The 26347-nt window shown below is 41.7% G+C and overlaps 1 pseudogene; it reads right to left on the bottom strand.

The window, feature by feature from the left end:
- Positions 1 to 26028, bottom strand: part of LOC115933088 (golgin subfamily A member 2-like) — a 38867-nt pseudogene extending 12839 nt beyond the window's left edge.
- Between the last annotated feature and the right edge of the window lie 319 nt (positions 26029 to 26347).

The raw sequence follows: 26347 nt of genomic DNA, 5'->3' as shown, positions 1-26347 counted from the left end.
GCAAACAGCACTCTTTTGCAGAAGTAAGTTGTCTTGCTGAGAAAACTTTTTTTCCTGAGTGCTGGTTCTTCCTTGCAGCACTGATCATTTGTTTCTTTTTTCTTTTTTTCTTTTTTTTTTTTTTTTGAGACAGAGTTTCGCTCTGTCGCCCAGGGTGGAGCACAGTGGCTTGATCTCAGCTCACTGCAAGCTCCGCCTCCCAGGTTCACGCCATTCTCCTGCCTCAGCCTCCTGAGTAGCTGGGACTACAGGCACCCACCACTGCGCCCAGCTAATTTTTTTGTATTTTTTTTTTTTTAGTAGAGACGGGGTTTCACCACGTTAGCCAGGATGGTCTCGATCTCCTGACTTCGTGATCCGCCCGCCTCGGCCTCCCAAAGTGCTGGGATTACAGGGGCGAGCCACTGCGCCCAGCCTGATCATTTGTTTCTAACAATATGGGGGCTCGTCCGGAATCCCCATTCTCCTCTGAGAAAAGGGTCTCCAGTCACCAATAGTGAGGAGAAGCATCCCACTGCCTCATTGAGGTGGCCTCATGGTGAGGGATCAGGACCCACCCAGTGTGATGAATAAACCCGGACTCTCAGCAGTCTGGAAAGGAACAGACCAACAACTTAAGAGAAAAGGATCCTCACATACCATGGTGACCAGGTAACTATGTGCACAGACCAACATAAGAAACATCACAAGAGCGACAAAGTATTTTCTTGGTGGTTGGGATATCTTGGAGATTGAAAGTGTGTGTTGAGACTCACAATTGAGTGCAAAGCAAGTGTTCAGTCCAGATCTGCAGTTCTGTGGTCACCTTATACAGCTTAAGGCAGCCCTTCTGTAAAGGAGTCTGGGTCAGGGGTTTCTACTGAAACAGCCATTGCTAAGAGGAAACCAACGTTCCCATGAGGGAAGTAGCCAGAGAAGGACGAAGCGAAAGGAGAAAAGTGCAAGAAACCTCCAGCAGGGGGGTTGAGCCTCTAGGAAAGGAAAGGAAAGGTGAGAAATCTCCAGTAGGAGAGGTTGAGCCTTATACAAACCTCTCGTAACTGGGAAGAAATTTCTAGTAGGGGAAATTGAGCCTCACCCCAATCCCTTTTCAAGATGGGAAATACCTCAAGTAATGCAGGGGAGAAAAAGGATAAAGCTAGCAACAATAACATTCCTCCTGATAGTCCCCTAGGGCTTATGCTAAAATACTGGAAAGAGAATGAAAGGACTAAATACAAGAAAAAGCAGCAAATGATAAAATATTGTTGTTTCATTTGGACTCAGGAATCAATCCTGAAAAGCAAGTCAGAAATTAACTCCTCTGAGAAAGATAAGGTCCCTGTTCCTAGACAGCTCACCAACACATGGAACCTCCTCCACCACCTTCCCCCATCCAATACCCCTAACCTCCCTCCCCCTCAAGCAGAGGCAGTTGTCCCAGACCCTTCTCCTACCCACATTGTTCCCCCTCTTTATAACCCTGCCTCTTGGGAATTGTCCCAACAGCCTGCTCACTACCACCCTAAGTACTCTTCCCTGAAAGGACTTCAATGTGAGATAGAGCAATGTAAAAGGGATATTCAGAACTTCCCCTTCCCCTCTACCTCGGGAGAATTAGCTCCACCTCTCTTCCCCTGAAGAGAGGTGTCCCTACGAGGAGGAGGTATTCACTTTGTAAATGCTCCTTTAACCAGCTCGGAGGTCCAAAACCTAAAAACAGAGTTCAAGCCACACTATTAGACAACTCCAGTGGAATAGCAGATCGAATTAACCAATTTCTAGGACCACAGTTAGATATACTTCGGCTGAGTTAATGTCCATCCTAGGCATCCTTTTCTCAGGGGAAGAAAGAAGCATGATCTGTAGAGCTGCTATGGTAGCCTGGGAACATGAACACTCTCCTGGCCAAAACATTCATGCAGCAGATCAAAAATTCCCCAACCAAGACCTCTGGTGGGACAATAATAACACAGCCCACTGAAGAGGATATGCAAGAACTTAGGCAAATGATAATAAAAGGGATTCGGGAGTCAGTACTCCGAACCCAAAATCTTACTCGAGCATTCGACATACAACAAAGGAAAGATGAAGGGCCTATCGAACTTTTAGACAGGTTGAAAGAACAAATGAGAACATATGCTGGCCTAGATTTAGAAGATCCTCTTAGGCAGTGAATGTTAAAGCTTCATTTTGTTACTAACAGCCAGATATCACAAGGAAATTACAAAAGATAGGAAATTGGAAGGACCACCTCATGAACGAGCTTCTTAGAGAAGCTCAGAAAGTGTGTGTAAGGAGGGATGAGGACAAGCAAAAAGAAAAAATGAAAATTATGTTATCCACCTTCCAACAGGGGGCCCCAAAGGATAAAACACACCAGTATTACTCTCTGTTACCCAGAGACCCACACACTCCCAAACGAAGCCTCACGAGAGCCAAAACCTATAAAGATCCTAGGCCCCCACTTCCTAAGCCATATAAAGAACATAAGGAGGCAAAGCCGAGGAACTCAAAAATAGAGAGAAGACACAGAATCAATGCTCCAATTGTGAGAAAGTAGGCCACTTCAAGAGGTATTGTCCTGAATTAAAATCAGAAAGAGAAGTCGTCCCACTTACGACCTTTGAGGAGGAATAGGGGGGTTAGGGGCTCTGTCTCTTTTACCTTGAATCCCACCAAGAGCCCTTGATAAATTTAGAAGTGGAACCCAAATCTGAGCTTATGACCTTTTTAGTAGTCTCAGGAGCAGCCTGCTCCTCTGTTTGTTACCTTCCCCCACAATATAACCTGGTCCTCAGAGGAGCTTGTAGTCTCAGGGGTAAAAGGAGAGGGAATCAAACTAAAAATTTTAGAAGAAACAGAAATTAGATGTAAAAACTGCTCAGCTAATGTTGAATTTTTGTTAATTTCAGAGGCAGGAACTAATCTATTAGGAAGAAACTTAATGTTAAAATTAGGTATAGGTTTACGTATTGGCTCAGAAGGATTCTACACTTCATTAAACCTGCTCACCACTGCAGAAGAAACATACATTCATCCTGATGTTTGAGCAAGGGAAGGAAATTGGGGAAAACTCAAAATTCCCCCTATACATATAAAGTTAAAAACCCCTGGAGAAATAGTAAGAAGAAAGCAATATCCTATTCCTTTAGAAGGCAGAATAGGCCTGAAACCTGTAATTGAAAGCCTCATCAAGGATGGGCTCCTTGAACCCTCTATGTCCCCTTATAACACCCCAATACTGCCTGTGAAGAAACCAGATAGGTCATGTCGACTAGCATAAGACCTCTGGGCCATCAACCAGACAGTCTAGACTACCCATCCCGTTGTCCCTAATCCTTAAACCATTCTCAGTAAAATTCCATATGAACATCAATGGTTTACAGTAATAGGTTTAAAAGATGCCTTTTGAGCATGCTCCTTGGATGAGGACAGTTGAGACATTTTTGCTTTCGAATGGGAAGATCCCCATTCTGGATGACAGCAACAGTATCGATAGACAGTTCTACCCCAAGGCTTCACAGATTCCCATAATCTCTTTGGTCAAATTCTAGAACAAGTGTTAGAACAAGTTTATACCCCAAAATGTATATGTCTGCTCCAGTACGTAGATGACTTATTAATATCCGGTTAGGCTATAGAAAAGGTATCTGCTTTCTCCATCCATATCCTTAACCATTTGTAAGGAGAGGGGCTATGGGTTTCAAAGAGAAAGCTTCAATTCATAGAGCCTGAAGTTAAATACCTAGGACACTTAATAAGTAACGGCAAACGAAGGATAGGGCCTGAGAGGGTTGAAGGGATTGTATCCATACCTTTGCCTAAGACTAAACAAGAACTCAGAAAATTCCTAGGGATAGCCGGATATTGCCGCTTATGGATTGACTCATATGCCCTTGTCATAAAGCCTCTCTACCTAAAAATCACCCAAGAAAAGCCTGACCCTCTCCTCTGGACTTCTGAAGAACTCCACCAGGTTGAGGAGCTAAAACATCTGCTTATAACTGCCTCTGTTTTAGCTTTGCCTTCCCTAGAAAAGCCATTTCACCTTTCTGTTAACATAAATAAGGGGGTAGCTTTAGGGGTCCTTACCCAAGAACACGGAGGTCACCAGCAACCCATGGATCTCCTATCGAAAGTTTTAGATCCAGTAACCTGTGGATGGCCTGAATGTTTCAATCCATTGCAGCTACCGCCTTGTTAACTAAAGAAAGCAGAAAACTAACCTTTGGGGGAAGTTAGTTGTAAGCATGCCCCATCAGGTTAGAGCCATCTTAAATTAAAAGGCAGGAAGGTGGCTTACTGACTTGAGAATTTTAAAGTATGAAGCTATCCTGTTAGAAAGAGATGATTTAACACTAACCACTGATAATTCACTTAACCCAGAGGTTTCCTGACTGGAGATCCAAATCTAAAGAGACCTGAGCATGAGTGTTTAGATTTAATGATCATACAAAAGTTAGGCCTGATTTAAGAGAGACCCCTTACAAAACGGGGCAGGACTTATTTATAGATGGCTCTTCCCAAGTAATTGAAGGAAAAAGGCGTAATAGGTACTCAGTAGTAGATGGGGAGGCACTTGAAGAAGTAGAGTCAGGAAGACTGCCGAATAATTGGTCTGCCCAAACATGTGAATGAATTGTTTGCATTAAATCAAGCCTTAAAGCACTTGCAAAACCAAGAACGGACTATTTATACTGATTCCAAGTACGCCTTTGGGGTAGCTCACACCTTTGGAAAAATTTGGACTGAACGAGATCTTATTAATAGCAAAGGCAAAGACCTGGGCCACAAAGAATTAATCACCCAAGTATTAGATAACCTGCAGCTGCCAGAATAGCTATTGTCCATGTTCCAGGACATCAGAAAGGTCTTTCTTTTCAAAGCGGAAGGAATAACCTAGCAGATCAAATAGCCAAACACACTGCCGTTTCCTCTGAAAATGCCTGTTTTTCACTTAGCCCCTTGCCTTCCTCCCTCGACTGCAGTCCCCATCTTTTCTCCCGCTGAAAAGGAAAAATTAATAAAAATAGGAGCCAAAGAAAATTCAGAAGGGAAATGGGTGTCACCAGACCAAAGAGAAATGTTATCCAAACCCCTCATGAGGGAAATTCTCTCTCATCTGCATCAAGGGACTCATTAGGGACCTCAAGCTAAGTGTGATGCAGTCCTCAGGGTCTACAGATGTATAGGAATTTATATTTTGGCAAGACAAGTTACAGATAGTTGCCTGGTATGTAAGAAGACTAATAAGCAGATCCTCAGAAAACCACATGTTGGAGGGAGAAATCCAGGATTAAGGCTGTTCCAAAGTGTCCAAATTGATTACACCGAAATGCCCCCAATTGGTCACTTAAAATATTTATTAGTGATAGATCACCTTACTCATTGGGTAGAAGCTATTCCCTTTTCAAGTGCAACTGCTAGTAATGTACTCAAGGCATTAGTTGAAAATATTCTACCCAGGTTTGGATTAATAGAAAATGCTGATTCAGACAATAGGACTCATTTCACTGCACATGTTCTTAAGAAACTAGCCCAAGTACTAGATATAACATGGGACTACCATAACCCCTGGCACCCACCTTCATCAGGAAGAGTAGAAAGAATGAATCAGACTCTGAAAAACCACCTAACCAAATTAGTCCTAGAGACTCGGTTGCCATGGACTAAATGCCTCCCCATGGCCTTGTGAAGATTCCGAACTGCCCCTAGGAAAGATGTCGGCTTACCTCCTTATGAAATGCTCTATGAGTTGCCTTATCTACACTCCACTGCTGACATTCCTCGTTCGAAACAAAAGATCTGTTTCTCAAGAACTATATACTTGGTCTATCCTCCACTTTCTCTTTCCTTAGGACTAAAGGCCTCTTGGCACATACACCACCCCTTGAATTTCCAGTTCACCACCACCAGCCCGGACAGTGACCACATTCTCATCAAAGGTCAGAAAGGAAGCTCAAGCCCACCTGGGAGGGACATTATCTAGTGTTTCTAATGACTGAGACAGCCGTCCACACCACTGAAAAAGAATGGACTCACCATACCTGAGTCAAAAGAGCACCACCCACTCCAGAATCATGGACAGCTATTTCAGGGCCAATTCCAACCAAGTTAAAGCTAAAACGGGTTTGATCCTCTTATGCTAGATTTCTTTTCCCCTTCTATTGCTAGTCCTCTCGTTATTAATGTAACTAGGTCGAGCTCACCCCAAACTATTACCTTTGATGCTTGCCTTGTTATATATATCCTGTGGAGATCTCCAAAGTCAAAAGCAACTCTTAGCCTCAGAGAAGTATCTCCGTCCCTTTCAGACAAAAGCCTCCCCCATTACGACTCTTGTTCCTTAAGAAATGTAGGGAAACAGGCCTGCCACAGCTGGAATGATATTATGTGGACAAGTGAACATCAGGGCTTTGTCAACAGGCAGTTGTAAGTCTCTAAAACCATGTTTGCTTTGTTAAAGGAAACATCCCCCGCCCCCCGACTGCCAGTATAACCAATGTAATCCAGTGCAAATTTCTATTCTTATCCCCACTTCTGCCAACCCTAAACCTACTTTAAGTCGCTTTTACGGCATAGGAGCCAAAATAGCAGGGACACATCTTATAGAATCCTTTGAAATGCATTTCATTACTTTCTCACCTCCTCCACCTCCTTCTACACTCTCTCTCAATGAAACCGCTGTTCTTCCTTCAACCAAGGATAAAATCAAGGTAAGCCATTGTAGAAGTTAAAAATTTGAAACAAACCATAGCAACTGAGACAGGGTACCAAGATGCAAATGCTTGGTTAGAATGGATTAAATATTCTGTCCGCACTCTAAACAAAAGCAACTGTTACACTTGTGCGCACAGTAGGCCAGAGGCCCAGGTTGTCCCCTTTCCACTCGGATGGTCTTCCAGCCAACTGGGCATGAGCTGTATGGTAGCTCTTCTCCAAGACCCCACAGCCTGGGGTAATGAATCTTGCCAAGCTCTCTCTCTGCTATTCCCTAAAGTCCAACACCCTGCAGGTCAGCCCCTGAGGGCCATCCAGCCTCCATCTATTGACACCAATTTTTACCTCGGGTCTCTCACAACAAGGGGAAAACTTGGCATTTCATGAAGACCTAAAGGGATGCGGTGAACTTAAACTCTCCCAAGAGCTTACCAGTCAGTCTGCCCTTGTTCATCCTCGAGCATATGTATGGTGGTATTGTGGTGGACCCTTACTGGACACTCTGCCAAGTAACTGGAGTGGTACTTGTGCTCTAGTCCAACTGGCCATCCCTTTCACCCTAGCATTCCATTAACATAATAGAAGAGAAAATCAGAAGAGAAGAAGTGACCTTCATGGGTCCTTTGACTCCCACGTTTATATAGATGCTACTGGAGTTCCACGAGGGGTACCAGATAAATTTAAGGCCCGAAATCAAACAGCTTCAGGATTTGAATCTGTGCTGTTTTGGTGGTCAACTGTAAATAAAAATGTAGATTGGATAAACTACATTTATTACAACCAACAAAGGTTTGTTAACTACACAAGACATGCCATTAAGGGAACAGCCGACCAATTAGGTCCCATTAAGTAAATAGTCTGGGAAAACAGGATAGCCCTAGATACGATGCTAGCAGAAAAAGGTGGTGTCTGTGTCATGATTGGAGTCCAATGATGTACTTTTATTCCTAATAACACAGCCCCTGACGGAACAGTAACAAAAGCTTTGCAGGACCTAACCTCCTTATCCAATGAGTTAGCAAGCAATTCTGGAATAAATGATCCCTTTACAAGTTTAATGGAGAAATGGTCTGGAAAATGGAAAGGCTTAATGTCCTCAATATTTACTTCTCTTGCAATCGTTATAGGTGTGCTTACTCTTGTTGGATGCTGTATCATACCATACATTGGTGGACTACTGCAAAGACTCATAGACACAGAACTTACCAAAACCTCTCTTAGCTCTCCTCCACCCTATTCAGATAAGCTTTTCCTTCTAGAAAACCAAGCAGAACAGCAAAGCAAAGACATGCTAAAAAAGTTTGAAGAGGAAGAATTACAAAAATTAAGAGGGGGGAACTGTTAGGTACAGTAAGTTCCTCTTCAAAGGTTTAACTTGTTCAACTTCCTTGTTCTTTGTTCCTAAGAACAATTTCCCTGTACCTTCTCGACCCTACTTACCAGCTTAGTTACCTGCTTAGTAACCTGCCTTGTAAACAACTCCTCCTACCAGTCCCAATCTGTAACTCACATTCCCCCTCCCTTTCTTATTAGAGAAAATATTCACAATATCCAGCTGAGTCAGCTAAGATTGTGCAGTCCTACCCCAGCCCATGTTGGAATGACACAGAGGTAGGGAGTGCATTAGGGATAAGAACCCCTGCTCCACCCCGTTTGGTGTGCTCTTGCAATCATGACTAATGCAAGCAGCATACTTGCAGAAGCAAATTGTCTTGCTGAGAAAACTTTTTTGCCTGAGTGCCGCTTCTTCCTCACAGCACCAATCATTTGTTTCTAACAATCTCGCTAAAAGCAGCCTAGAAAGCAGCCACTTATGCAGAAAGAGTAATAATTTATGCTCTACAAGTCATATAAAAAATGAAGTTTCATTTGTTTACCGGCTAATTTACTTCCTGGGAGACATTTTTCATTCTAAAACAGTGATTCCCTACCAAGAGTTCATAGATGCCAAGAAGTCCACAAAAGGAGTAATGGAATTGCCAAATTATGTTAAATACTTCAAAAGGACTCAAAGCCATATACTAGTTCCCAATAGGCCTGCATAAGTTATTAGAACAAGCTGCTTTGCATTTTGGGGTGATCAGAACCAGTAACTGGATGGCAATCAGGTCTGTTACTGAAGATGGAAAAACTACACTTAAGTTTGTATAACAATCTTTCATAACATGGCTCCACAGAAAAGAAGTATAAAAAGGATTCCTTGGTTGAAAAAGAGTGCTCTTTTCCCTTCATTATTTAAGATTAGGACAAATTTATAAAACAGGAAAAAAACAGCACAAATCCCTTGGCAAACAGAGTAAAACATCTACTCTGTTTTGCTTTTTTTCACTTCTTACACTCTCTTTCACAGGAAGTCAATTTACAGACTTCCATCAAGCCCTTAGAGACCTTTTTGTACTATCCATGACAAGCTCTTGATGTTATCTCTGCACTTTTGACAAATTCTTAGCAGTTAACTTACAAGGCAGTTAAGATTTTTGTTCAAGCACAATATAGCTAGAATAGGCTCACACATTCAATAAAACAAATATTTACCAAGCATTTATTGAGTGGAAGATAAAAAGCACAAAGCATAATTATAAAATATTTTCCCCTGCCACCATAAAAAAATTAAACAGGCTTACAGAATACAGCGTAAGAAAACATGACCAAAGCAAAAATAGTAAGGACTAAAGAAGGGAGGAAGGGGAAATATCAACATGGACTGAATATGACCCAGAAGAGCCTTGATGGATGGTCAGACATGTGAAGGCAAATTGGTTAGGGTTAAGGGGTGGAGGTCAGGGCACATTCTATAGGGAAACGGCAGCTGATACAGAAGCCTGAAAGGAAAAGCGGGCAGAGCACGTGGACAGGACTCTTCAGGAACCAGCACGCACGTGCGTGAAAAACAACTTAGTGAGGTACCGTTCACCCAAACATTAGAGAAACCGCATAAAAATGCTTCTTGGTAAGCATGAAGAAGGCAGGGCTCGGCCTGTAGAAGAACTCAATAAACATTTGAACTGTCTAAAGAGGAAAAGTTAATGAACAGGCCAAACTCACTCCTTTCTTTGTTTTAAGAGCTACAACTTTAGAGAATAACAAATCACAAACCCAGTAGACAGGTCCTGGCATTTGAAATCCAACCCCATTTTTCCCTTAATCTTTCCCCTCTGAGCAAATGGTATCGACATGAACAAGCCATGTTGATTTGATCAAGACACTCATCCATGGTTAAAAGAGTCTTTACCTTCAAGAGATACAAACAGAAATATTTACAGATGAAGTGATCTGTCTGGAATCTGCTTCAAAATAATCCAAAGTGGAGTATAAATGAAATAAGATTAGCCAAAAGTTTATCATTGTTGAGGGTGGCTACAGTACATAGTTCAACTTTTGTTGAGGCCAGGCATGGTGGCTCACACCTGTAATCCCAACACTTTGTGAAGTGGAGGCAGAAGGATCACTTAGCCCAGGAGTTCGAGACCAGCCTGGGAAACACAGGGAGACACCGTCTCTCCAAAAAAAAAAAAAAAAAAATTAGCCACCATGATGGTGAGTGCTACTTGTGAGGCTGAGGTAGAAGGATCACTTGAGCCTGGGAGGTCAAAGCTGCACTAAGCTGTGATTGTGCCACTGCACTTCAGCCTGGACAAAAGAGTGAGACTCTGTCTCAAAACAAAAAACAACAACAACAAAAAAGACAGATGTAACATATTATAACTGTCAGACCATTTGTTGCAACCTGGGCTGCAATCTTTTTCTTTAAACCCAAAAGAACTTCTGACCAGGTAAATGTAGTCTTTTTTTCTTTTTTAATGACAAATCTACTTTATAAAGTACCTTCCCTTATCAGTGAGAAAGAAAAGGAAAATATAAAAGAGCTGAGTCAAATCTGGAGTCAATAAAGGTTTGTAGTTCTTCAAACAAGAACCCTTGCTCTGAATTCTAAAAGTAAATAACAGACATGCTGAAAAAATATTTCATTTTATGAAAGGTTCTGCACCAAAGCCTTCTACAAAAACAGTATACAAAACCTACTAAACATCCTGTTCCATCTTCCACTTTGAAATCACTGCTTGGTCTAAATTCAGTTTCATTAATAAAAATGAACACAATAAAACAGTACTCTATGCCCCCATTCCACCCCAACAATTATCTTCAAAGGATGTCCAGATTTCTGTACGCTATTTGCCAATCCTACCTACATATTAAAAAAACAAATCTCAGCTTTAGAGGAAAATCACTGGTTAATTAAAATGTCATGTAGGGTTGTATTTGTTTTCTATGAAGGGATAATAATGGGATATTTTATTTTCATTTATTACTAAAGCAACACCTTTCATTATTAGAAATGTATTTCCATTTCAAGCTACGTTTCAAAGCAAATTATATTCTTCAACTAGCCACTTTCATAGGTATTTTGAATGCAATATTTTATTATAAAGCCTTGGCTGGCCTCCAGTGTTAATTAGCACAAAAAGATGGGTTTATTTTCAAAAGACAGGACATTCTTTTCAGCCTTCAAAATGTTTTCATCAAAAATTACTATGTACCATAAAAATAACATGCTCACTGTAAACATTTAAGCGATTCAAAGATAAAGTAGAAAGTCAAAGTCTCCACCTACCTGCCCTCTAAGATGTTAATACTTATGCTTAACATATTTTATTTTTTAAAAGGAGGGGAAATCACATCATAACTACTTTAAAAGGCCTTTACAACTTCTTTGTAATTACACACACACACACACACACACACACACACACAGAGTGGGGAAGGAGAGGGAGGGGGTGGGGGAAGGAGGGAGGGACAGACAGACACATACACTTCAATGTAAGGCTTATTATAAAACGTACAAAAAAGGTGAGAAAACAGAGATGGGTGGGAGACGGGCCTGCAATTTCAATATCTGAAGTCAAAACAACTTATTAGGAGATAATTTAGAATGCTTCTTGTCAACCCTATTTGGGGAAAATATTGATTTGATAAAAGGTTACGGACTAAAATCAAAAAGTAGCTGCCTTTTGAAGGTCAATTAATCCTTTGGTTTTAGGAAAAACTAAAATGTTACAAAACACACACAGTGAAACATACAGAGAACTCAAACTGACCTAACTACATTTATCCTCTCCTTCCCAATTATCCTTTATCACTAATTTCCCCAAACTACTACTCTATTAGTTTCCTATTGCTGTTAACAACAAATGATCACAAACTCAGTGGCTTAAGACAACACAAATTTATTATCATGTTATCATTTCTGGAAGTCAAAAGTCCAAAATGACTTTCACTTGTTTAAAAATCAAGGTGCCAGCAGGGCTGTGTTCCTTCTAGAGTCTCTATGTGGAGAAAGTGTTCTTTTGCTATGTCCAGCTTCTAGAGCTGCATTCTGTGGCTCATGGGCTCCTTCCTCCATGTTCTAAGCCAGCAGTGTAGCATCTTCAATCACCTGACAAAATCCAACACGTTTTCATCATAAAAATGGTCAAAGTAGGAATAGAAGGGAACGTCCTCATCTAACAAAAGGTACCTGTGAAAAACCCACACCTAACAACCTCATACTTAATGGTGAAAGCTTGGATGCTTTCTCTTTAAGATCAGTAGCAAGACAAGGATGTTTGCGCTCACCACTTCTATTCAATGTTGTACCAGAGATGCTTCTCAGGGCGATTAGGCAAGAAAAAGAAATAAAAGGCATCCAGATTGGAAAGGAAGAAAACGATCTCCAACTACTTCATCCTGTACATAGAAAATCCTAAGGCATCCACTTAAGAGCTGTTGCCAAACAAACAAGCCAGATTATAGTCTATAATTGACCTCTGAAACAAGGCTACAGTTTCAGAGACCGGTATGCAAAAATCAATAGTATTTCTACATATAATCAATGAACAATCAAAAACTGAACCATTAAGATAACAAAATTAACAATCGCATCAAAATGAATAAAATCATAAGCAACAAATTTCAAGAAAGTACCAAGTTTATACAATGAACACTACAAAACACTGCTGAAAGAAATCAAAGACAACCTAAATGAAAGGAATCAAATTCAGCATCCAGAAAAAATTCCTCACATTTATGATCAATTTCAACAACGATGCCCAAGACAATTCAATTGGGGAAAGAATAGTCTTTTCAACAAATGCTTCTGGAACATCTAGAGATCCACACGCAAAAGAAAAAAGTTGGACTCTTCCCTTACAAAACACACAAAAATGAACTCTCACATTACATACCTAAATGTAAGAGCTAAACCTATAAAATTTCTAGAAGAAAACATAGGAGTAAATCTCTGTGACTCTGGGTTAGGCAAAGAATTGTTCTTAGATATGATGCCAAAAAAAAATCAACAACAGAACATTATCAAAACTGAAAATTTTGCTTGAAAGGATAGCATCAAGGAAGTGAAATGACAACCCACAGAATGAGAGATAACTTTTGCAAATCATGTATCTGATAAGGGACCTGTAGTCAGAATATACAAAGAACCCTTACAATTCAATAAGACAACCCAATTTAAAAACAGGCAAAGGATGTGAATAGGCATTCCTCCAAAGATAAGGAAAAACGGCCAATAAGCACACAAAAAGATGCTCAAAATCATTTGCCATTTGGGAAATGCAATCAAAACCACAATGAGGTATCACTTCACGCCCATTAGGGTGGCTATAGATCAGAAAGTCAGATAACATGTGTTGGCAAGCACATGGAAACACTGAAGTCCTTATACACTGCTGGTAGGAATGTAAAATGGTGTAGCCACTGTGGAAAACAGTTTTCCAATTTCTCAAAATGTTAAACACAGTTATCATACACCCAAGCAATTCTACTCTTAGGTATATACCCAAGAGAAATGAAAACATATGTCTTCACCAGAACTTGCTGTTCACAGCAGCATTATGCATAATAGACCAAAAGTGGAAACAACTCAACTGCCCATCAACTGGTGAATGGATAAGTAAAATGTGATGTATCCAGTCACTGGACTGTCATTCATTAATAAAAAGAACAAGGTACTGATCCATGTTCTAACATGAGTGAATCTTGAAAACACTATGCTAAATTAAAGAAGCCAGTCACAAAAGGCCGTGTAGTGCATGATTTTATATATACATGAACTTTTATATATATATATAATTACATATAAATTTATATATAAATATATAAAATTATATCATATATGATTTTTTTATTTATATCATATATCAAATATATATGATATATCATATATCAAATATATATGATATATCATATATATTTGCAAAAATTATATATCATATATAATATGATATATGAGATATATGATATGATATATATGATATATGATATCATATGATATATATGATGATATATGATATCATATGATATATATGATGATATATGATATCATATGATATATATGATGATATATGATATCATATGATATATATGATATATGATATATATATGATATCATATGATATCTATACCACATACATCATATATACATCATATATATCATATATATATATGAACTTTCCAGAATAGGTATATCAATAAAGACAGGAAGTATACAAGTGGTTGCCACAGGCTGAGAGGAGCAGGGAATGGTGAGTGACTGCTAATGGATATGGCACTTTTTTTGGGGGGTGATGAAAATGTTCTGGTCAGACAATGGCAATTACAAAACTGTATACACACGAAAAACCAAAGAATCACACACTTTAAAAGGGAGAATTTAGCTCGGCATGGTGGCATGCGCCTGTACTCCCAGTTACTCGGGAGGCTGAAGCAGGACTGCTTAGAGCCCAGGACTTCAAGGCTGCAGCGAGCTATGATCGCTCCACTGCACTCCAACAAGGATGACAGTGCGAGACCCGTTTTCTAAATAATAATAATAATAATAATAATAAAAAATAACCCAAGGTACTCAGTTCACATGCAAAACCACTGGTAAACATAAATTATCTCCAAGTAATCTAGAAAGAAAATGAGCACATAAGACGTCTTCTAAAAACACACATATATTTCTTTACATGTTACATTTAACGTAAAAATCAGCTATGCAGAAGTTACATGAACATTTTATGTTGGAAAGGTAAATGACTATTATTAATACAGAACGGTTAAGTACATTTATGTTTTTATGTACAAATGCATAAAAGGAAAAGCATCCTTAAAATAAACACCATCAATGGCTCCTCGGTGGTCACAAAACAAAATCCTCACACCTTTGTCTTCCTTCACAATTGAGCTTTATCCACCTTTTCAGGCTTATCTCCCATTATTACCTGACACAAACTTGGGTGGGCCAGAGTTTCCACTGACCATCCCCCGACTATTCATCCAACACTATGTTCACTGCCTCCCATTCCTGACCATTTGCCTTTTGTCTTCAACTAATTCTGGGGACGTTTTGTCCAAATAAATGATCCATATTCTTGAAGGCTGGAATCAAGTCCTATTACAAATACATGTTCTCACCCTCTCCAGAGCATAGCAACCCAGCATCTACTGGCCTCTCACAGCTCTAACCATCCACAACCCTAAGCTGGCTTCTCATCAAACGGGTACTTTTCACCACCCAAATTCAATTAATTCACTCTTACAATAATAAAGAATAGTCGCCCACAGCCTACCTTTTCCAGCCTTGATTCAATCATTTATCAATTTTATCTTCAAAGTCCCTCACTTCAGGGAGACGATATATCAGCTTTCACCCAGAGTCCTAAATAAAGAAAACAGCACTCTTGCCAATGACATAGTGCCACCTAGTGGCAATATAAGGTAAATCACAGTGGCAGTAGGAGGATCTCCACACTACTTTTACAGGAATGCACTGCAGGTAAAAAATAAGAAGCTACAGTACTGTTTGGCAGGACAATTTGTTTCATACGTGCATACTATCGCCCTGACTAAATTAACTCTCAAGTCTTACAGGTATTATTTGTTTTCAGTTCCACGCACAGATTAGACATGTAGTACTTACCAAATCAAACTCAATTTCTGAAGTGTCTTACACCAATATATTCATGCACATATGGTTAAAATTTTCCTTGAGGATCTATCATGTGAGAGTGTGGCTTATTATAACAAGTAAACAGAACAAATAAATACAAAATGAAAAGAAATCGCATGATTTACTCGCATATAAGGGAGCTTGTTGTGGATTAAGTTTCATGACCCAGGACACTGAAACAGAAATGGAATAAATGAGAATAAAATTAAAAGTTGTCATCAAAAATATATAAGCCACCTAAAGTCCTAGGTGTCAAGCATAGCTCTATGAGTACAATCCCGTGCCTGAGATTACCATATGCCCAGCTGTATGCTATACACTAAGAGATTTAGGAAGGAAGCGGGGTCAGGGATTGACCCCAGACTCAATCTTTTCAAGTGGGGAAGAAAGATCTTCCGATTGAAAAATAAAGACAAAAAAGGCTTCACTGTCACAGAAGTTTCAACAACCAACAGGATATTTAAAACAGTTATCAAAGCAAAACCATTGTATGTTCACTTACATTTTTACATAGTCCCTCAAACTCACAAAATGCTGTTTACTCAGGGACTTCTTCCAGTCTTACTAGGGAACCTGGAAAGTGAGGGGAGGATTGCAAGGGACCACTAGAACTCTCTTCCTCAATTCCCCTTCTCTGAGAAGGGAGGCTACAGCTTGCCTCTCTAACCACTAAAAGGCATGACCCTCCTCAAAGTTAATAGCTGGATTCCCTGATAGATATTTTCACTAAATGAATTCTCATAAAACTCTCATTAAGATTTAGAGAAGGCTTCCAGGGTTGAATTCCTGAACATTAAGAACAGCATGTTTTTTAAAAGTTTAACTTGGTGATTGGACCAGGACTTCATCTAGGCTATGAATGCTCAGAATGGTAGGTCCTTTACCAAACAGCTTGAGTTTGTGTATAAAGTGATCTCATCCTCTTAAGAGTCAGAGAAACAGAACCAAGCGACTTCACTATAATTTGATCTGAGGAAGTTTCTTACTCGCAATAGGTAAATGAAGGCACATACTAACCAGCAATATAAACAACAATATCAAGTGTCATTCACACATGCAAAAAACAGACAAAATCCCAAACTCTGTGTTCTAACAAATCGCAAAAACCTCACTAACAATAAATGGAAATGACCAAATGTTTGGACTGAAAAGCAATGCCTTGGTAGCCTAGCCATGCCTAACTCAAATAACAGAACCATCTCGACGTTAAAATCCTCACAGATCAAGCTGTGTATGTCTCGGGTCAAGACTTCGCCAAAAAGCAGTGAGCACACACTTAAGAGGGAAAAAATCTACCTCAGCCTCCTAAATGCAATCATCTCTACACGAGTTGCAGGCCCCAAGCTTCAACGTGTTCTGCTGGACAGCGCAGTAGAAAGCTGACAAGCAGGTGGCCTTCCCACCCTGACTGAACCACCTCCATGCCCATGTCCATTCATTTTCTTGTCCACCCCATGTGCTATAACAGACCTCCTGGCTCAGGGCACTCTTTCCTTCCTGACTGCCTTCACTTAATGACTTTGTACTTTTAGGTGCAAAAATTATCTGCAGAAATCCACACTGAAAACCAAGCTTGAGAAAGGCAGCAATAACCAACATTTTTACAAGAAGAACAAGGTCAATTTCAAGCCCATCAGATTCAAATAGCAAGCATGGATGAAAATGAAAGACTGAAAGGCTTGAGTGCCTTCTTAATGTATTAAATATCCATTTAATTTACAATTAAGCTCACTGTGCTCACTGGCCTTTTAATCAGCTTTCCAGGTCCTGCTCAGACTTGCCTAGGACATGGGAATGAAAGAACCTATAAATTTATGGACCAATCTACCTTAACTAACTTGTCAAGTGTTCCTGCATCAAGCAGAAGAAACATCAGTGAAACTGATACAGGAATTAACCCCTTGTTAATCCATAAAACTTAAAGGAGCGAGATCCAATCTTCTGGCTTCCCTGGGCCACGCTGCAAGAAGAACTGTCTTGCGCCACACATAAAATACACTAACACTAATAATAGCTGCTAAGCTTTAAAAAAATTGCAAAAAAAGAAAATCTCATAATTTTTTGTTTGTCGTGAGGTGGAGCCTCACTCTGTCACCCAGGCTGGAGTGCAGTGGCACCATCTTGGCTCACTGCAACCTCTGCCTCCTGGGTTCAAGCGATTCTCCTGCCTCAGCCTCCCGAGTAGCTGGGATGATAGGCGTGTGCCACCATGCCCAGCTAATTTTCGTATTTTTAGTAGAGACGGGGTTTCACCATGTTGGCCAGGCTGGTCTCAAACTCCTGACCTCAGGTGATCCACCCACCTCGGCCTCCCAAAGTGCTGGGATTACAGGTGTGAGCCACCGTGCCTGGCCAATGTTTTAAGAACGTTTACGAATTTGTATTGGGCCACATCCAAAGCCTTCACAGGCTGCATGCAGCCTGCAGGCCGCGGTTGGACAAGCTTGGATTAGAGAAATCTACAGAGACAAACTAGTGACTTAGTAGCCCTCTGATCTCTCACGATTTGCAAGAAACTTAGGATGACTATGTGTAAAGACCACAAACATCAATTTAACTGAATGGTTCCCGCCACACTGGAATGAGGAAGCTGAGCAAACTCAGAGGACTCTAAGAAAGGGCTGATGTCATCTGAACTGTTCGGAATTATAAACTCCTCTAAACATGTTTCAAAGCCAGAACTCGTAAGAGTTGTTCTGATACACGGATTAAAAGAGGGATGACAAAGTGTCTGTCCCCCACACTGGTCAAAGGGACAGGTCATTGTTATGCTGGCAATGCAGGCTGCTGAAAAGAATGTATCTGTCAAAAGTAATCAAAGTAATGACCCCAGAAGGCTCCAGAAACAGACTGGTAAATTCAGGTTGCTTTCAGACTTCCACAATGCTGGCACACAAGGGGAAAGACAAAACTAACATTGACAGAGCATTATATTTGATATTACATTTAATCCCCATTAAAAAGATACTATTTCCCGTTTCACTAGTGAAAAAGTTGATCTTTCAAAGGTTAAATTATTTAACACCAAGGTCAAAGGGTAAGTTGGAGAGACCAGATTCAAACCCAGTCTGACATTAAAACATGTGTTTTCCCCCCACATCGTCTCCTGCTAATAACCTCAAATCTAAAAACTGACTTGCCCTACACCTTGAGCCCCATCCTACAAACTCTCCCTGACGTTATTAATTCAGCTGTCACTGTGCACCTACAACGTGCCAGACACCATACTCCTCAAGACTCTGTAGGCACAGAAGGAACAGATAAAAATCCCTACCTTCATAGATATTATTCTAGGGGTAACACAGGTAAATAAAACATTAAAATAGTTTTCACATAGTAGCAAATTCCATATAGCAAAATAAAACAGAAGAAGGAATAGCAAATGAGGGAGATGCCCTCTTAAACATGGTGCTGAGGGAAGGCCTCCCTGAGAAAGATATCATTTACCCCAAAAATAAAAAAGCAAGTAATAGAAAAAACAGGTAAAAGGTGTTCTAGACACTTAAACCTGCCACACTGAGAACTCAGGGTTCTGATGCAAAACCTCGCTGCATATAATGCATTAACTTATTCTTATACATTTAAACAAACAAACTCTACTTAAGAACTGTGTTCTAAAGGAAGGAGCATATTACAGGAAGGCAGTTTTTGGTCAGAGTAAACACACTTAAAAACTAAACCTATTGAAAGACCAAGAACAACTGAAAGTCTTTGCTTTGTCAGATTTTTGACCAAAAGGAAAATTAAAGAAACACACCATGCCCATCCAATGATTTCACCAAGGAATTTTAAGAGAGAAAAATCCTACTTCTTCCTCACCCAGTAGCCAGTGAAATGAGACTGAGCAAATTCACAAGTTCACTGGGGCTGCTTTCATGTAACACAGGGACAACACATGACAGACACAGTGGAACCCTACAGGTTGCCTAGTATTTGAAAGACTGTGAAGAGGAGGAGATGTCAAAATTCAAAGTCTTAAATGATGTGGTTTTAAGTATGTTCAGCAATTTCGCCACTCAGTAGTAAAGCCAGCTACAGTTGAAAGGAATCAGAAATTTGAGGGGTGTGAAATAAGCAGAAGCACAGAAGTTAAGGATTTGTATTCTTCCCACATTTTCCACTTTATTTTATACTGCTGAGAAAAAACAAATTTAATAGTTTTCTGCTGTATAAGAGAGACACATTCACTTTATGTCACAGTAAGAGTCACTCAATTTTAATACAACTATCTCAATGTATAAATTAACATTCTCCCCCCTTGCCCACACATAGTAAGTCTCTTATGATGTTGCTGATTAGAGAAGCAAAAGTTGCCGCTACAATTCTCTTCCTGCATTTTAATATAAACAATCATCAGTCTTTTCTTCATAGAGTGCAGTGTGGACACCATCATCAGAACGTACCAGCACTGGGTGTGCAAAGTTTACAAAGATTAGCAAGAGCAAAAGTGTTGAGATTTTTGAAATTCATGCTGCTGCAAAGAAGTATGTAAAAACTCACTCACTATAGAGGACCACACAGAAACTCAGGCATGAAGTTATATGGCTGTGTGATTGGTTTGGGAGAAGGAACGGAAAGCACTTCCACCAACCTATATGCCTGAGCAAATTAATGCAAAACCTCAGAAGCTACAAAAAAGTTTATCTACCTAAATTAAAATTGGTGTCCACAGCAGTAGCCAGCAAAATGCCTGCGAAGCGCAAAGTGCTAAATATTTTAGGGTCTGTAGGTCATATGGTCTCTGTTAAACAATATGTAAATGAATGGGTGTGGCCGTGTCCCAATAAAACTTCATTTATAAAAAGAGGCAGCATGGTACATCCAGTCAGCAAGCTATAATGTACCAACCCCCGGTCTAACACTAACCAAATACCTCTTAATAAGCCAAAGAAACTGTGTCCTCTTAGGCCGGAAGTGGTGGCTCACACCTATAATCCCAGCATTTTGGGAGGCCGAGGCGGGGAGATCACCTGAGGTCAGGAGTTTGAGACCATCCTGGCCAACATGGTGAAACCCTATTTCTACCAAAAATACAAAAATTAGCCAGGCGTGGTGGCGGGCGCCTGTAATGCCAACTACTGGGGAGGCTGAAGCACGAGAATCGCTTGAACCCAGGAGGCAGAGGTTGCAGCGAGCCTAGATCACGCCATTGCACTCCAGCCTGGGCAACAAGAGAGAAACTCCGTCTCAAAAACAAAAAGGAAATAAAAGTATACAAAGTGAAAACAAAGAAATTAAACTGCCCTTATTTGCCAGTGACATTACTGTCTATGCACAAAATTCCAAAAATCTACAAAAAAGCTTCTAGTACTAAAAATGAGTTTAGCAAGGTTGTAGAATCCAAGGTCAGCATATAACATAAAATCTTCTTCCTATATACTAGCAATCACCAACTGGAAATTGAGAAGTATCATTCACAACAGTACCACAAACATGAAATAAATGTGTAAGATTACAAAATACAAGCAAGATCCAACTGCTAAAAACTACAAAACACTGACGAAAAATCTAAGAAGGTCTAAATAAATAGATATACCATGTTCATGGCTCATTATTAAAATGTCAGTTGCCTCCTAACTGATTTCCAGTTTCAATGCAATGTCAATCAAAAACCCCAGCAGGCTGGGCATGGTGGCTCTCACGCCTGTAAGCCCTACACTTTGGGAGACCATGGTGGGAGGATTGCTTCATCCCGGGAGTTTGAGACCAGGCTGGGCAACATAGAGAGACCCTGTCTCTACAAAAATAAAAAAATTAGCCAGGCATGGCGGTGCATGCATGTGATCCCAGCTACTTGGGAGGCTGAGGTGGGATAATCGCTTGGTTCAAGGCTGCAGTGAGCAGTGATCCTGCCACTGCGTTTCAGCCTGGGCAACTGAGTGGGACCCTTTTTTTTTTTTTTTTTTTTTTTTTGAGACAAGGTCTCGCTCTGTTGACCAGGCTGGAGTGAAGTGGTGCAATCTCGGCTCACTGCAACCTCCATCTCCTGGGTTCAAGTGATTCTCCTGCCTCAGCCTCCCAAGTAGCTGGGATTACAGGTGCCCGCCACCATGCCCAGCTAATTTTTCTGTTTTTAGTAGAAACGGGGTTTCACCATGTTGGCCAGGCTGGTCTTGAACTCCTGAACTCAAGTGATCCACCCGCCTCGGCCTCCCAAAGTGCTGGGATTACAGGCATGAGCCACCGCACCAGGCCATGAAACACTTTCTTCCACCCACGGCTTTCTCTTCTCTCCCCATTTACAGCAGTAAGACAGCCTAACCTGGGAAAGAGAGAGAGAGGGAAGCTACTTCCAAATGGATGCCTGTCCCCATCAGTAATAACCAAGTCTATTCAAGTGCTAGATGTTAACTTTAAAAGAAGGAAACATCAAAAGTCCAAGTTTCGGCCGGGTGCAGTGGCTCATGCCTGTAATCCCAGCACTTTAGGAGGCTGAGGTGGGTGGATCACGAGGTCAGGAGTTCAAGACCAGCCTGGTCAATATGGTGAAACCCCGTCTCTACTAAAAATACAAAAATTAGTCAGGCATGGTGGCGTGTGCCTGCAGTCCCAGCTACTCGGGAGAGGCAGAAGATTCGCTTCAACTGGGGAAGCAGAGGTTGCAGTGAGCCAAGATCGTGCTACTGCACTCCAGCCTGGGTGACAGAGCGAGACTCCGTCTCAAAAAAAAAAAAAAAGTCCAAGTGTCTTCGCCTAGCTTTGTCAGGAATGTTTTTACCCTCAGTCTGTAAGTGTGACCAAATATATTTTTTAAAGGTTTACCCTCAATCTGTTAAGTTCAAAGGTTTACTATAATCTCTTCATAAGAAAACTATTGGAAAGATGGAATAAAATACACAGAAATGTCCTTAACGGGTAAATATTTATTTTTCTTTCTTATTATTATACTTTAAGTTCTGGGGTATATGTGCAGAACGTGCAGGTTTGTTGCATAGGTACACACGTGCCACGGTGGTTTGCTGCACCCATCAGCTCGTCATCTACACTAGGTATTTCTCCTAATGCTATCCCTCCCCTAGCCCCCCAACCCCCAACAGGCCCCAGTGTGTGATGTTCCCCCTCCCTGTGTCCGTGTGTTCTCACTGTTCAACTCCCACTACAGGTAAATATTTCTAGAATGTATCTACTCCATCAGGTAGTGTTAAGTATTCTAAACTATGCTAGTATAACTGCTTTAAATCACTGCTTTCTTCTGCAAATGGTGGCACCTTTAAAGTGTTATCTTGAAGGGGAAGTGAGTGATTTGCTCATGTCTCTACTGAACTAACACTGTTAACACCCAGTCCAGTTCTACCTTAAACAAGTCTGAGAAATACAGACATAATCCATACTTGTTATTTGTCAAGACTAAGGTAAAATAAGGAAAGTTGGAACTAACTCATATCCTCTTATGACTGAGGTACTGAAAACAATCCATCTCTCACCATTTCCTAAACAGCATAGTCACAAAGAGCTCTACCCTACCAAGTACTCTGCAAGTCCCACTCTCAAAGGAAGACTCACAGGTGACTGAGAAGATAAATTTGCTATTGTTTCCATTATCCTTCAGTTCATCTGACACCTCTGAAGAAATGCATTTGGATAAGACTCACAAGTCTCAGGGCCCCTTCTTTATGAAAGAAATAGCTAAGCCTCCATACTCAGAAGCATCAGACTTTTCAGAATGCTTAAGTCATGTAAAAAGGTATCAAAATTATTATCATTACAGCTACCAGGAAATAGCCACCTACTCCATGTTAGATACTGCAGTTAAGTATCTCACACAGTTTCACTGATTCCTAACAACACTGCAAAGCATGTTACTAACCCTTAAGGAGTAGGAAGCTGAAGCTCTGAGAGGCTATGCAACTACTCAATGGAAATGTGGGGATCTGAACTCTACCTAGCTCCAAAGGGCGTACTTTTTTCTAAAATTTCTAATTTTTTTCCAATTTCACAATGGAGGCAGAGTTTTCACTACAATTTTAATAATTTCACCAGCTGGGTGGGGTGGCTCACGCCTGTAATTCCAATACTGTGGGAGGCTGAGGTGGGAGGACGGCTTGGGTCCCGGGGAGACAATTGGGCAACAGTGAAGATTCCGACTCTAAAAAAATAATAATTTCACCAAAAGGGGGGACAGATTTCTAAATCGGAATCTCTTGTTAAAATCCTTAGGGCACCAGTTAAGCCCCACTTCTTTTCAAAAAATAACCGACAGATTAAAAAAAAGGTTAGAAATCCTTTTAAAGTAAATTTCATCAGAGATCTGCAAGTGAACTGTCATTTTGGACAAGTCCCCAGAGTTGGCGGCCCTCTCCTGTGTACACCAGCTACCACTAGGCAGTAAAAGTAATTTACCCAATTCAAACACATACCGTGCCTGCACTATGTTAAGACCACTGGCAAAAAGGGTACAAAGTTAAATAAGGTCTATCACAGCCCTCAAGGAGTTAAAGGACTAGAGGAGGAGTCCATTTATAGTATAGGATGTGTGCAGTTACCATTTAGTCAAGGCAAAAGAAGTGTGAGAAATCCTACAACAATAGTACCTACAGTATAACATGCCATCACCGCCCACAGAAGGAAAGCAACTGGTGCCCTCGTCACGTTATGTTGTTAGTACTTGCTTACATGATGTCCCTCCCTGACAATCCCTTCCAACCTCTGTCAACCTCCTTCCCCACAATCACACACACACACACAAAACCACACTGCCAGGAAGGGAAGCCATTGAGTGAGTATTGTGAATCCTACAAGTGGCTCTGTAGTTTAAAAGGGCAATGCCTGTGCCTGAAGAAAATTTGTCTTTAGCTTCATCAGGTGAAGAAAATCGGTTTTATAACACAAGGCCCACCAAACCAGAAAAGCCCAGGAACGCTTCTCCACAGGACTCACTTAGCACGAGAAATCACTCAGAGCAAACTGACGCACACAGTATTTGTCAAATTTTTCTTTTTCATTTAGCAGAAGGTAAGGTAAAGGACTACAACTGAAGTTAATAAATGACACTCTAGCCATTTTGATCATTTGTCACTATAAATGATAGACATTTAAGCTAGTTCCATCTGCGGAAGTGAAACAGAATCATGTTCATATAATAAGCCAGACGAACCAAATTCAGTGGAATACGTGCACCCAAAACTGGACCAGACTTGTACTTAATGCAGCCTGCAAATCCCCAAGAGTCCACGACAGAATACAAGAACAGTAACACTGGTTTATCTCAACTCATCTTAGCTCCCTCACAAACTTGCCAATAATGACCTCTCAAGAACTGCACCGTTTGTCCTCATCTGGGCAATCCCGTGGCTTAGAAAAACTGAATAAAGTGCTTCTTCGAAAAATAAAACAATGCGGGGAGGGGGGAGTAGTAACAAAAAAAAAAAGGCACACTGGTTTTTACTGTACTGAAGCAATAAACTCTCCCAACTAACTTCATTAATGAGTATCAGCAAAGAATGAACACCAAAATACCGCTCAATCCAACTTTCATCGTGAATTCTTGAATTCACAGTAGGATCATTAAATGTGACGGTATCACTCTGCTATAAAAACTATTTCCAAAACAAAACAAACCTATCTACCCCCTTTCTTGATTTAAAAAAAAAAAAAAAAAAAAAAGAAGGAAAATTTGAGGGTTTTTGCTTTTTTCAACTTCACATACCGGTTTGCCTTTGCAAAAAAAAAAAAAAAAAAAAATTGTTTAGTCTCAAAGTATAGCTGCAAGGTGGACCGGCTGCACGGGTCCCAGAGGGCCGCTCGCCTCCGACGGTCGCAGTTTCAGCCGGGCCGCGCCCGCGAGAAACAGCAGAGAGGCCCCAGCAGGCGGGCGCCGCCGGACAGGTTTACCGTCCGCGTCGGCCCCGGGGAGCCGCTCCCTCGCGCCCGCAGCACTTGTTCGCGGCGCGGACTCCACACCGCGGCCGCCCGCCCCAGGGGAGGAGTGAGTCCGCCCCAGCGGCGCCAACCCGGGGACCCGGGGCAAGGGTTCGGGGCCATCCGCGGCCGGGCGCGCCCCCCATCCGGAGAGCGGCGACGGCCCCCAAGTTGGGCTGCGGAGTGGGAGGCGCGCCGAGCCCCAAGCAGACAATGCGGGAGAAGGGTGATGCGCAGGGAGGAGGGGTCCGCAAAGCTGAGGTCCCCGCGCCGCCCGGCTACCCATCCGTTCCGCCCGCCCCTGAAGCCCCGCGCAGCCCCCGACCCTCCTCTGGGGCCCGCCCCACCGAGCGGCCGCAGGGGGACGGGCCGCGCTCCGCACCCCGACCCCTCCTCAAATCACAAAACTTCCCCCAACTCCGCCAACTAAGTTGCGCTCTCACCGTGCGGCTCCCGGGGCTCCCCCGCGGGCCGAGCCGAGACAGCTCCTCACCTTCGCCGCGGAGAAAGACAATAGGCTGCCTCTCCCCCGGCGGCGGCAGCAGCGGCTGCGGCTAAAGCGGCGGCAACCGAGGCGAGCAATGGGCACGGCGGTCTCGGCCGAGCCGAGGGGATTCACCGCTGCTGCTCCGGCTCCGCGACAGCTCTGCACGTAGCCCCAGCCACCCCGCGCACCGGCTACAAGCTGCCCGGGGGTGGCCGGGGCACGCAAGACGGCAGTAACGTCTGCGAGTCCTCCCGTGAGTACACGCGGAGCAAGGGCTGCGAGCTGGGATTGCACGGCAGAGCTGCCCATCCCGCTCC

This window comes from Gorilla gorilla, chromosome 16 (genome assembly GCF_029281585.2).
Source record: "Gorilla gorilla gorilla isolate KB3781 chromosome 16, NHGRI_mGorGor1-v2.1_pri, whole genome shotgun sequence".
NCBI lineage: Eukaryota > Metazoa > Chordata > Mammalia > Primates > Hominidae > Gorilla > Gorilla gorilla.
Note: the sequence above shows the minus strand (reverse complement) of the source record. Positions and strands in the feature narration are given on the sequence as shown.